At 40.9% G+C, this 12648-nt stretch overlaps 1 protein-coding gene across 10 annotated transcripts in view; it reads left to right on the top strand.

Annotated features, from left to right (window-relative positions):
- Positions 1-12648, top strand: part of TNIP1 (TNFAIP3 interacting protein 1) — an 83948-nt gene that overhangs the window by 18960 nt on the left and 52340 nt on the right. For 2 of the 10 annotated variants that reach the window (XM_043983928.1, XM_043983922.1), the window contains exon 1: positions 3008-3133. The exons of 3 other annotated variants lie outside the window; for them this stretch is intronic. The gene's annotated coding sequence lies outside the window, so the exon portion shown is untranslated. Of the gene's footprint in view, positions 1-3007; positions 3265-12648 lie in introns of those variants that run through there. 5 more of the 10 variants (XM_043983923.1, XM_043983929.1, XM_043983930.1 and 2 more) reach the window with 5 other exon arrangements.

The following is a 12648-nucleotide window of genomic DNA, read 5'->3' as shown; positions in this document are numbered from 1 at the left end:
AGGTGAGTGACTTTTTTCATCTTTATTCTTTTGGACTCATGATTTACTATTAGCTTAAATCCTGAAAAGGAGAGATAGTATACATAGATGAGTGGAAACTGGGGAAAGGTATTTTATTTATTTCAGAAAGTTCCAAGGATCATGAGTGAAGTACTTGGAGTAGGGTAAGGCAACCTTTCCAGGAGCAAAGACAGAGCCGATTCCTAATCTTAGTCACCAAACACCTGCCCTAATCAGCCCGGACAAGCATCTTCCTGGTCACACCCTCTACATGAGCTTTGCTGCTTAGGTCAAGACATTTTCCCTCTGGGTGTTAAGCCCCTTCTTGCTCTGAGGTTCTATGACTGACTGTTTTCTGACAGATTGCACGACAGTTTTCAAAGGGAGGAAGTTTACATGTCTTTGGTTCTTGGTGTTCATCCAGGCCCAACCTCTATCTAAGACTCTTGGAGGTCCTTGATCACTTGGCTATCTACCATCTCATTCTTTGGGGATCAAAGTGACAAGAGGTATTGGCTGGTAGGAGTCTAAGTTCCAAAGGAATGAAGCAATAATGTGAGAATCAGAGAGGCACAATCAGTTGACATTTAAGGGAATATTTGTTGTTGTCGTTGTTGAGTCGATTTTTTTTTTTTGTTGGGTCTGACTTTTGTGACCCCATTTGTTGTTTTCTTGGAAAGGATACTGGAGTGGTTTGCCATTTCATTCTCTATTTAAAGGAATTGGCTCTCCCCAAACAATACTTGTCATAAGCCCCTCTTCATTAAACTGTCTTTGTCTTTGTAGATTCAAGTAACTTTGGGTTCTCAAATTCTGATTTGAAGGAGGGGGATGATGGCCTTGAGTAGGTTAGAGGTTGGGCTGATTCTATATCTCTTTTCCCTGTCATCCCCATGCTGGACATGACAGAGGATTTGCTAGGAAGCATGATGATTTATTTAATAGATCAAAGGGACACCAGAAGCCATTTATCTGGTCCAATCCTCTCACTTTATGGAAGCCTATCTTTTGAATTTCTGAAAACACTATAACTTTTAGCTAAAAATTTGCATTCAAAACAACACATTTTTTTAAAAGCCATCATTAAGTCAACAAGTATTTCCTAAATGCTTTCTATGGGCCAAGCCCTGGTACTACTAAAGAAAGGCAAAGGGGCAGCTAGGTGGTGCAGTGGATAAAGCACAGGCCCTGGATTCAGGAATACCTGAGTTCAAATCTGGCCTCAGACACTTGACACTTACTAGCTGTGTGACCCTGGGCAAGTCACTTAACCCCCATTGCCCTGCAAAAAAAAAAAAGAAAAAAGAAAAAAAGAAAGGCAAAAACTGCCCCTCCCTCAAGGAGCTCACATTCTAATGACACTTTTCTTTAGTATTGTTGTCAAAAGCTGAACCATTCAATCAAATACACAATTAATGATGAGTATTAGAGGCTCCCAAAGCCTGGAGGTTTCATAGCTCTGAGGCTAGAGTTTTCAGGCTGATCCTGATCACTGCTCTGAGACCAAAGCTTTCAAATTCTCCTTGTACTGAGGCCACATAGAGACAAAATGCAGATGTTACATAACATCCATAAAACAACAACAACAACCCACTACCTCCCCCCCAAACTCAAAGCCCTTTTTAAAATAGAAATTTGAATTTCAGGCTTCCTCAGGTTTGAGGGAATGGGTAAAGTTAGTTTAAAGAAGAGGTAACAGATGAAAAAAGTTTAGCTGGGAACTAGGTGAGGCAGAAGATCAAATAAATGTGTGGGGCCTAGCTCACAAGCCTGTTTCCACTGAACAGATTGCCTGTGAAGGGGGAAGTCTTATTAAATAAGAGTGGAAAGTTAGGAAAGGAGCCAGCACAAGATTTTGTGTTTTATACCAGATGCAATAGGGAGCCACTGCTTATTTTATTTTTAAATTAGGAGTGGGAGGGATGGTAAGATCTCTGTTTAAGAAATATCAATTCTGTAACTGCATAAAAAGAAGATATATTGGAGAGGGACGAGATTAAAAGCTGAGAGAACAATTAGGAGGCTATTATTGCCCAGGCTGGAGGTGATGGGAGTTCCAGGAACAATAACGGAGTTTGTAGTGGAGGAAGGGGATTAATGAGAAAGTTATTGTAGGATTGACCAGTCTTGCAATTGGTTGACTAAAGGGAGGGTTTAGGATAAGCAAGAGGAAGGATATCTACGCTCGGATTATGTTTCTTGGCTTTGCCCGAATGTTTCTACCTTAATTTGTATTCATAACACTTAATAAATACTTGTTGACTGATCGAATGACCAAACCTTGCGGGGCCTCCCTGGATGGTCTGGGGAATTGACCTCTAATAATAATAATAGTTCACACTGATACAGCACTTGAAGGTTTGCAAAGCACTTTACATATTTCCACTCAAGTGATCTTGATGACTATCAAGTAGGGGCTATGATTACTCCCATTTTACAGATGAGTAAACCCAGGCACAGAGAGGTTTTGTGACTGGTCCACGGTATGAGGTAGGATTCGAATTCAGGTCTTGCTCGGCACGCATGTTATGCGTTGCATCAGCTAGATGTCTGCCAGCAGAAATCTATGATCTTAGGGTTGTGTCTGTGTAGCTTCTGTGTCCTAGGGTCTGAATGTGTACTGGTGGAAATGCGTGTGCCTATGCGTGCGTACGCAGGTTGAAGTGTGTGCTTGTGGATGTATGTATATGTGTATGTACGTGACGGGGCGTGGAGGGTACTCATACACACATCGGTCTATCCGAGGCACAGGCAAGCCCGGGGCCCAGAGCGCGAGGACAACTCAGGGACCAGCCTCGGTCTGAGCCCGAACTGCTCCGAGGAGCGAGCCGCGACCCGGCTCCCCAACCCCTCTCCTTCCCCCTCCCCCACTCAGCTGTTTATCGTCTTTGCCAGCGCCTCCCCCGCCCGTCCCTAACATGGGAGCTCCATAGGGCAGGCTTCCCGTCAATCATCGGGGACTTTCCCAGGGGTGGGGTCCTGGAGCGAGGCCTCCTCACTTCCTCCTTCTCCCGCCCCTTTCTATGCCCCGCCCCGCCCCTCCGCCCCCAGAGGAAGTGAAGCCGGAGCCCCAAAGCCGGAGCGGAGCCGAGACACCGAGGTCGCGGACTCCCACAGGGTGAGCTTGGCTCGGGTAAGAGCGGGCCTGGCCGCGGCCTCGGGTTGGACTGTCCTGTTTTTCAGATGGAATGGCTCTGACTGACCGGGCCAGGAGGATGAAAGAGTGAGGGGTGAATGGGGGCGCTCTGGCCTCTCGGGAGTGAGGTGGGAGGAGGAGGGGGTTGTATGTTTAAGTGTGTGTATTTGTGTGTGTGTGTGTGCGTGCGCCCCAGGCTTATGCATCAAAGGGGACGGAACTGCTTACATAGATATGTATATGTATATATGAACATGTATACGTGGTGGGCCCCACAGCCATAATGCAGCCGTAAGCTCTTAAAGCTTAAAGCTTCTAGCTAGACATATATATCTGTAGAGATCGATGTATAATCTTCTCTATATTTATAGACGCACGGCGTCCTAAAAGTCTTAGTGCAGTTATACGCTATTAGAGCTTAAAGCTATGGATCTGTATCCTATTTCTCCATCTTTCCTATATATAATCCTCTATATTTATAGACACGGTGACCCAGAAGTCTTAATGCAGTTAAAAGTTTTCATAGCTTAAACTTTAATAGCTACACTGTATAGCAATAAATATAGAGGATTTTATGTAGGGTATGCATGTGGTTAATTGTATGTCTACCCAACCACACCCAACATGTACATGATAGTGTATGTGTACATGTTATGTAGGGGTTCATGGGAGTATATATGTTAAACGGGGTTACACATAAGGGGGAATAACTGTTTATGTGTACCTGTGAGTAATGGTCCACCCAGTAGAAGACTACATGTATAGGGTACGTGTATGGGAATGTAGTACAAATGTACTATGTTCATAGATAGAGGAGTCTGTACAGCAAGTGGGCTTATGTATAAGGGGATGGCTGTTTATGTGTACATACATAAATGTGAATATAATATGCTTTGTACACATATGGATGGGTATATAATAGTAATTGTGTCTGTTCAGCAGGTGAGTAATTGTATAGTGTGTATGTGTATGCATGTACACGTGTGAGTGGATGTACTGATAAGATTTGATATTACTTTTTACTACATGTGTCTATGCAATAGGAGATTATACGTGTATAGTGTGTTATGGGAATGTGTATGTGTGTGTATATACATGTGAGTGGAGGTACTGATAAGGTTTGAGATAATCTGTTTATTATATGTAGCTATACAATAGAAGATTCTATGTGTATAGTATATGAATGGAGTATATATATGTATATGTCTATACACATGTGAGTGGATGTACTGATAAGGTATAGGATAAACTATATGTCTATGCAATAGAAGATTACATGTCTACAGTGTTTTGAGGGAGTGTATATGTATATAAGTGTACACATGTGGTTGGATGTTCTGATAAGAGATGGCATAACTGTTTACTATATGGGAATACATGTCTACTTAATAGGATAGGCAATTAGGAGTATACAGTATGTGTATGGGAGAGAGAACAGAATACAGTACAAGAATTATATGTAAGGGATTCTGAATCTGGTATAAGAAACTGCATATGCATAGGCATATATTTATGTAGGGAGGAACTAATTGTGCGAATGCTCGTGTTGTACAGTATAGTAGATTTTGAGTGCCTGTTTACAATTAACCTTACACATAATTGTGTGATGATGTATCTTTATGGGCATATAGTATAGGAGATTTTGTGGATATATATACACATATATATTGAAGATTTCATATGTGCACATACATACATATATTGAAGATTTCATGGGCATGTGTATGTATGTTTATACTTACATACATTTATATATATCTATCTCTCAGAGGAACTGAATGTAATAGAGAAGAGAGATCAGCTCCCCTATATATCAACATGCATGTGTGCATATACACATAATCACTAACATTTATGTAGCACCTTAAGGTTTGCAAAGCACTATAAGTATTTACATATACTCATTTATTATATTTTATTATATATATACTCATTTACAATAACTGCATGTGTATACATAGAAATGTATGTGCATGTGTAGATACCTAGTAGTGTTTATGTGAGAAGGGATGGTAAGCTTGTGGAAGGAAACAGGAGGCTATTCAGTTCTTAATCATTCCTGACTTCTCCCTCTACTGGAAAGTGCAGGGGGGTGAGGTTGAGAAGGTTGGGGAAACTGACAGCTCCCTTGGGAGAAGCATGGTGAGCCCTAGGTAGATGAGATGTGTATGCCTCTGAGTCTTAAACTTTAGCTGGTGCTTCTTGGCATGATGTCCTCTGGAGATTGAGGAGCCCAAGCTGAGAGCTGGTGCTCATGCCTCAGTTGCCCATACAAAATCTGTTCTCAAGTTCTTGGGACTCTGGCATTGGTCTACATTTCACAATAATAATAGCTTGCCTTTATATAGTACTTTAATGTTTGCAGAGTGTTTTACAAAAATAGCTCATTGATCCTCACAACAACCCTGAGAGGTGAGTGCTATTATTCCCATTTTGCAGACAGAGCTTATGTGACTTGCTCGGGGAGTCACACAAGCTAGTTAGTGTCTGAGGCAGGATTGGATTCATCTGATGGACTTGGTTCTAGGCCCTCCTTTCTTTCTACACTCTCAGTGATCTCATTGGCTCTTATGGGTTCTCCTTTCATCTATATGAAGAAATATCCAGTTCTATGCTGAACTACAGTTCAGTATCACTGTCTTTAACTGGACGCCTTGGAGGTATTTAAACATATGTCCCCAAAAGAAATCATTATCTTCCCTCCCTCTTCTTTTTTCTTTTTCTTTTTTGTTTTTTGTTTTTTTTTAGTGAGGCAATTGGGGTTAAGTGACTTGCCCAGGGTCACACAGCTAGTGTTAAGTGTCTGAGGCCGATTTGAACTCAGGTACTCCTGACTCCAGGGCCGGTACTCTATCCACTACGCCATCTAGCTGCCCCTTCCCTCCCTCTTCTTAACTTCCTTATTTCTGTTTTTTTTGTTTGTTTGTTTGTTTGTTTTTGATGAGGCAATTGGGGTTAAGTGATTTGCCCAGGGTCACACGGCTAGTAAGTGTGAAGTGTCTGAGGTCACATTTGAACTCAGGTCCTCCTGATTCCAGGGCTAGTGCTCTATCCACTGCGCCACCTAGCTGCCCCCTCCCCTATTTCTGTTAAATTTACCACTATTCATTAGTCACCCTGGTTTGAAACTTCAGGATCATCTTGGACTCCTCTCTCTTTCACCCTTTATATCCAAGTCTTGTTGATTGTGCTTCTCAAACATCTCAGTTTATGTCCACTTCTCTCCACATCCACAGGGATGCCCCCATACTCCATCTGGCCCATATCTCTTCTTCTGGACTAGCCTCTTCACTGATCTCCCTGCTTCCAGTCTTTCCCCTCAAAATTCATGATCCAAACAGCTGCCAAATGGATACTCCTAAAGTACAAGTCTGACCATGCCATTTCCCTGCTCAACAACCTCTAAAAACTCCTTTTTGCCTTTATGATAAAAAGTAAGTTCCCCTGTTTGGCTTTTAAAGTCCTTTATTCTCTGGCTCCTGCCTCCCATTCCAGTCTTTATTGCTGCTGCTGCTTCTTCTTCTTCTTCTTCTTCTTCTTCTTCTTCTTCTTCTTCTTCTTCTTCTTCTTCTTCTCCTTCTTCTTCTTCTTCTTCTCCTTCTTCTTCTTTTTTGTTTGTTTGTTTTGGCAAGGCAATTGGGGTTAAGTGACTTGCCCAGGGTCACACAGCTAGTAAGGGTCAAGTGTCTGAAGCCGGATTTGAACTCAGGTACTCCTGAATCCAGGGCTGGTGCTCTATCCACTGTGCCACCTAACTGCCCTTCATATTCTTCTTATTTAAGTACTCTGTGTACACACTGGCTCACCTGTGCAAGACATTCCATCTTCTATATTTGTACCTTTACTGCAACACCCCTTCCCTCTCCCGCCCCAATACCTGGGAATCTCTGGCTTCCTTCAAGGCTCACTTCAGGTTTCTCCTCATGGCCCTCCCTGCAGAAATTACTTGAACTATGTTGTGTTTTGTATTTATTTTTTGAATGTGTTATTTTCCCCTAATAAAATATAAGCTCCTTGAGGTTAAGGGTGGTTTTTGCCTTTGTATCTCCAAATGGACTTAATAAGTGTTCATAGAATGAATGAAGGCCTATCCTTTATTGTGCATCCTAGGGATGTAAGGAGAGAGGCCATTAGGTGGTTGGATTTTTGGCCTTGCTAGCTTAATGATATCAGGCAAATCACTTAACCGCTACCTGGATTAGTTTCCTCATCTGTAAAATGGGAATAATCCTCAAAGTTTTGTTGTGAGGATAAAAATAAGATCAATCGATGAATAAACATTTATTAAGCACCTACTGTGTGACAGGCACTGTACTAAGTGCTAGGGAGACAAAAAGAGGCAAAGACAGTCCCTACGCTTAATGAGTTTACAATCGAATGGGGGAAACAGCATGCAAACAAATGTATAGAAAGCATGCTATATATAGGATAAATAGGAAAGAATTAACAGACGAACAGCACTAGAATAAAGAGGAGTTGGGAAAGACTTTCCAGTAAAAAAAGGGATTTTTAGTTGAGATCAAAAGGAAACCAAGGTGGGGCAGCTAGGTGGCACAGTGGATAGAGCACCGGCCCTGGAGTCAGGAGTACCTGAGTTCAAATTCGGCCTCAGACACTTAACACTTACTAGCTGTGTGACCCTGGGCAAGTCACTTAACCCCAATTGCCTCACTAAAAAAAAAAAAAAAAAAAGGAAACCAAGGAGGTATGTGGGTGGAGCAGAGGAGGGAGAGCATTCCAGGCAGGAGGGACACCCTGCTGTAATGCCAGGGTAATAGTAATAAAGCATTTTGCAAACCTCAAAGCACTACTTAAATGCTGGCTACAATTATTATTGTCATTATTACGTCTCTTCAAGGAGCTTATATTTTAGTGGGAGAGGCTTGGGGAAAGATAATAATAAATAACTAAATGAATAATAAAAGGCAGAATAATAACACTGCCTTTTCACTAGTATTCAGAGCAGGGGGAGATTCCTTTGGGTTGACTGAGGTTGTCAGAAAATCCTTCTTGAATTAGGTAGACCTTGAAGGATAGAAATTGTGGCTGGTGAAGTTGAAGAGATAAGGTCCAGGCAGGGGGAGGGTCGGGGGAGTGAGAAGACGTGTTATTGGAGCATGGGGAAGATTGAGGAGAATTATGGCAGATCCAATTGGAAAGATGAGTTAGAACAAGGTTGTTGTGGGTCTTAAATGCCAGGACTTTATTCTAGAGGCAGTGGGTTTTTTGAGCAGGGGAGGGGCATGATAAAAAGGCATGATTTCTTCTCTCTCTTGATAGCTATCCCACTTTAAATATTCCCATTGATGTGTTATTTCTCTGTATGTTTCTCTTTCCTGTTTCTTTCCTTTCTCATTTTTTTGCACATTCATATTTGCTTCCTAAAGTGTAACTTTTTCAACTGATCTCTGCTGCCTTTTCAAATTTGAACCTCTACTCTGTGTACTCTTTTCTCTGGCAAAAGAGAGTATGGTTTGTCTGATGAAAACCTCTATTTCCCCCACCCTGCCTCCATCCCCTCTGGGGACTCATTCTTACCACTACTTCCTCTAGTTTGTTCTCATGTATTTCTGCAAATATATCTGTGAGTGTTTGAGGTGAGGGAGAGAAATGGAGAGTGTCACAGGAGAATGGAGACCTCTCCTCTATCTCCTTTATTATTTAAAAAAATTTTCTGCTTTGAAGGGTGAATGGTGTGAGGCATTGGATATGTGTATTATGGAAGATATTGCTGCATCCTTGTGATGAAATTTTGGGGAGATGGTCTCTTTTTTAATACTCAGTTATACTTCTTTGAGTACCTAAAAAAATCTTGGTTATACTTCCCCCCCCCCCAGCTTTCAGTGTTGGGTTGAGCAGCTGGTTCTGCCATAGTAGAGAGTTCATTTGCTTTTTCCTTTCACCCTCTTGGGCCCTCCAAAAGGAACTTGTAAAGCCTGCTTAGGAAGCTTATGGGTTCTAAAGAGCTCAATCCCAATCTGTTTAGACTGAGGACTCAACAACCAGACTGTTACTCAAGGCAAGAAAGCTGTAGACATGCGTCTGTTCCATTTATGGGTTGTCCACACATAAGGAAAGCAACAGTTGGGGAGGATGGGAATTGTGTCACTGGAGACACAATTCTTAGGAGGCCAGAGTTGGTATTTTTATAGGGTGGAACTAATAGAAGAGGAAACCAGTCCATTAATCAGGGAACATTTGTCTGTTTTCCCCACCCACCTCAGGCATGTTCTCTCTTGCCACTCATCAGCCTCAAGATCAAGTATTTGCCTCTGTCCTTCTAAGTCCCACTTACCCTGAGGCACCAGTTATGGACTGTCCTGTGTCTCTGTTAGTTGGCTCTGTCCTAGCCCCTGAGAGAAGGCAGGGAGGTTAGAATTTGAAAGGGAGGATCGAAGTCAGTTGTCTCTCTCCCTGATTTCCCTTCGCCTCACCATTCCCTTCTCTGAGTTTCCTCCAGTTTGAGGGAACTCTCAGGAATCATATTTCTGTCCTTGAGAGAGATGGACAAGCTTATTCTTTACAAACCAGCCCTGGAAGCTTTCATTATTCAGGGTAAATTTACTGTACCTAAATTATGCCTCTAGTCTTCCCATTTGAAAGTCCAGGGAATTTTTGTAACCAGTAGAAAATCCTCACCCTCTCTGCTTACTGTTGTTCAGCTACATATCTCATCAATGGCTATATAATAAAAAAGTGGGAAGTTGTGTACTTTGGTGTTAGGGTTGGGGGGAAGAGGGACTTCAGGGAAGTATATGGGTAGGGAACCAATCTACTAACTTGGGGTGGGATATTATTAGAGTTATATTAGGTAGTATAGAAACTGAGGAGTATTTAAGTAAGAGAAGCTTGGGGAGGTAGTGGTAAGATGAGACAAGCAGAGGTTATTGAATAGGGGAAAGTGAAGATGCTTGATATTCGTGGGATGATGGCACTGGAGAAGCCCTGTTGTGGGCTATCAGATCTATCCTATTTAGAAGGAAAAGATTCAGAGTGGAGTATGTGACTCTCGTGGACCATATCTTCTTGTCTTGCACTGCTAGATTTATTTAAATCTGGAAGAGGTACATTGAAGTCAACAGTTCAGTTCAATTCAATAGGCATTTTATTAAATTCCTGCTCTATGCAAGGTAATATGCTATGGATATGTACAACTAAGAAAAGTAATGTGAAATAAAGTAAGGTAGGAAAAGTAGACTAGATAGCAAAAAGCTTTATGTAATTAAAAAAAAAGTTATTGTGTATGGTGTAGGCTGGAGAGGGAAAAGAGATATAGTTTACTGGGACTGATTCTAGAGGACCTGGGTTCAAATCCTATTTTGGTCTGCTTGCTACCCATGTGACTTTGGCAAGTCACTTAACTTTCTTGGGTCTCATTTCCTTCAACTGTGGAATGGAAGAGTTAGACTAGTTAGTCTCTGAGGTCCCTTCCCCCTTCCAAATCAGTGATTCAATTAGGAAATAGTTGCAATAGTACAAATGAAAGGTAATAAAGAACCCAAATTGTATACGGAATGGGAAATGACAGAGGGTGATTGTAAGGATGATTTTCTCAAGAGGAATAGGGAAGTCTGAAGAAGGGATGGATTTAGGGACAAAGATATTAAGCTCCTTTTTGGGCATATTGAATTTGAAATAGCTAATGTACAGTCATTCAGTGGAAATGTCCAGCAGCAATTGGTGATGCAGAACTGAAGCTCAAGATAAAGATTAGCTAGCTATATAGTTTTGGGAGTCATCTGCATAGAAATTATAATTGAGCCCATGGGAACTAACAAATTAATTAATAGGTATGTGTATGTATGGCTACATATGTGCATGTGTGCATAGGTGTGTATGTTTGTGGGTTTTTTTTTTTTTTTTTTGCGGGGCAGTGGGGGTTAAGTGACTTACCCAGGGTCATGCAGCTAGTAAGTGTCAAGTGTCTGAGGCCGGATTTGAACCCGGGTACTCTTGAATCCAAGGCCGGTGCTTTATCCACTGCGCCACCTAGCTGCCCCCTGTATGTTTGTGTTTTACCATCTAGATCTTGTAACTCAGTAGGCTTTTCTTTTAAATACTTAGATACTTAAATACATAAGGACATGTATATCTAATACTGATGCTGTTTAATTGTCTTTGATGTCTTTATAATGTATTTTCCTGGCTTATCTCTCAATGTGTTTCTACTTTTGTCATGATTGGCACTCCTACTATTTGAATTCAGACGAGGCATAATAACTCTGCCTTAATTCTTCATTTTTCATATTTTAAGTATATTTCTTCCATACAGCAAATTGTTGGAGTTTACTTTCTTATTCTTTCTGCCACTCTCCTTCATTTTATAGGTCAATTCATTCCATTGATGTTCACATTTAAGCTTGTTACATTTGTTTTCCCTTCCATCAAATCTTGCTGTAATATTTCTTACATTACAAAAGTTAGCACTAGTTATCTGCTGTTGGTATTGCTAAAACAATCCAATATCAGTCTTTCCTTTCCCAACCCAGAGCGAAGCTAATGGATCTTGCTTTCCCAGTCTTTTTTTTTTTTGGGGGGGTGGTGGTAATCAACCTTTTAGTCAGTTTGTTTTATTAGTGGCAGCCCCCTTCTGTGCCCTCATTTCTACTCTTCTCAGCTTAGTCTCAATTCAATTCAGTAAACCTTCTATGTTCTGGGCCTTATGCTAAGCCCTAGGAATGCAAAGACCAAAAAAAAAAATCCAGAATAGTCCTTTCCTTCAAGGAGCTTAAAAAATTTTTTTTTTCTGTTGGAGTCAAGCAACATGTACATAGACAAACAAATATAATTTTATTTTTTCTTTGTATATCTATATATAGATTATGTAGTAATTTATTAGTAAGAGAAACACTACTAACTGGATGAATCAGAAAAGATCTTTTTAGGAGGTGGCATTTGAGTTGAGCTAGGAATTCAAAGAGAGAGAGTTGAGAAAAAGAGCATTCTAGGCAGAGGTGATAGTCTTTGCAAAGGCAAAGAAGCAGGAGGTGAAATGTCATGTACCATGAATAATTAATGAAGAATATCTGAAGTGTAGTAATATAAAATCACTCCAGAAAGTATATTGGAACCAACTTCTGAGGGACTCTAAATGCCAAAAATAGAAGTTTGTTTTTTATCTTTGAAGTAATAGGGAGCCACTGACGCTACATGAGCAAGGGAGTATCAATTTGGTAGATATGTACCCAATGAATAGTAGACTGGAGGCAGGAAATGCTTTTAGGTGAATATTTATAGTATTACAGCTAAGAGGTGATAAGGACCTGAACTAGGGTGCTGGCCCTGTTAGGGGAGAAAAAAGGATGAATATATCCATCAAACCTTACTAAAGAAGCAAAATAGCAAACAGCTTATTGGAAATGAAAATACAAAAAAGTAAAGGACAATCTGGAAGAAGTGAATAAAAAACAATAATATTAAATGAAAGCAGCTTAGAAGCAAGAGCATTGACTAACGCAAGGAAGAATGCAGTGCATTGTTTCCTAGCAGTTAATTTGAACAGGACTGTTTTC

This window comes from Dromiciops gliroides, chromosome 2 (assembly GCF_019393635.1).
Source record: "Dromiciops gliroides isolate mDroGli1 chromosome 2, mDroGli1.pri, whole genome shotgun sequence".
Classification (NCBI taxonomy): domain Eukaryota; kingdom Metazoa; phylum Chordata; class Mammalia; order Microbiotheria; family Microbiotheriidae; genus Dromiciops; species Dromiciops gliroides.
This window is presented reverse-complemented; position numbering and strand designations above follow the sequence as displayed.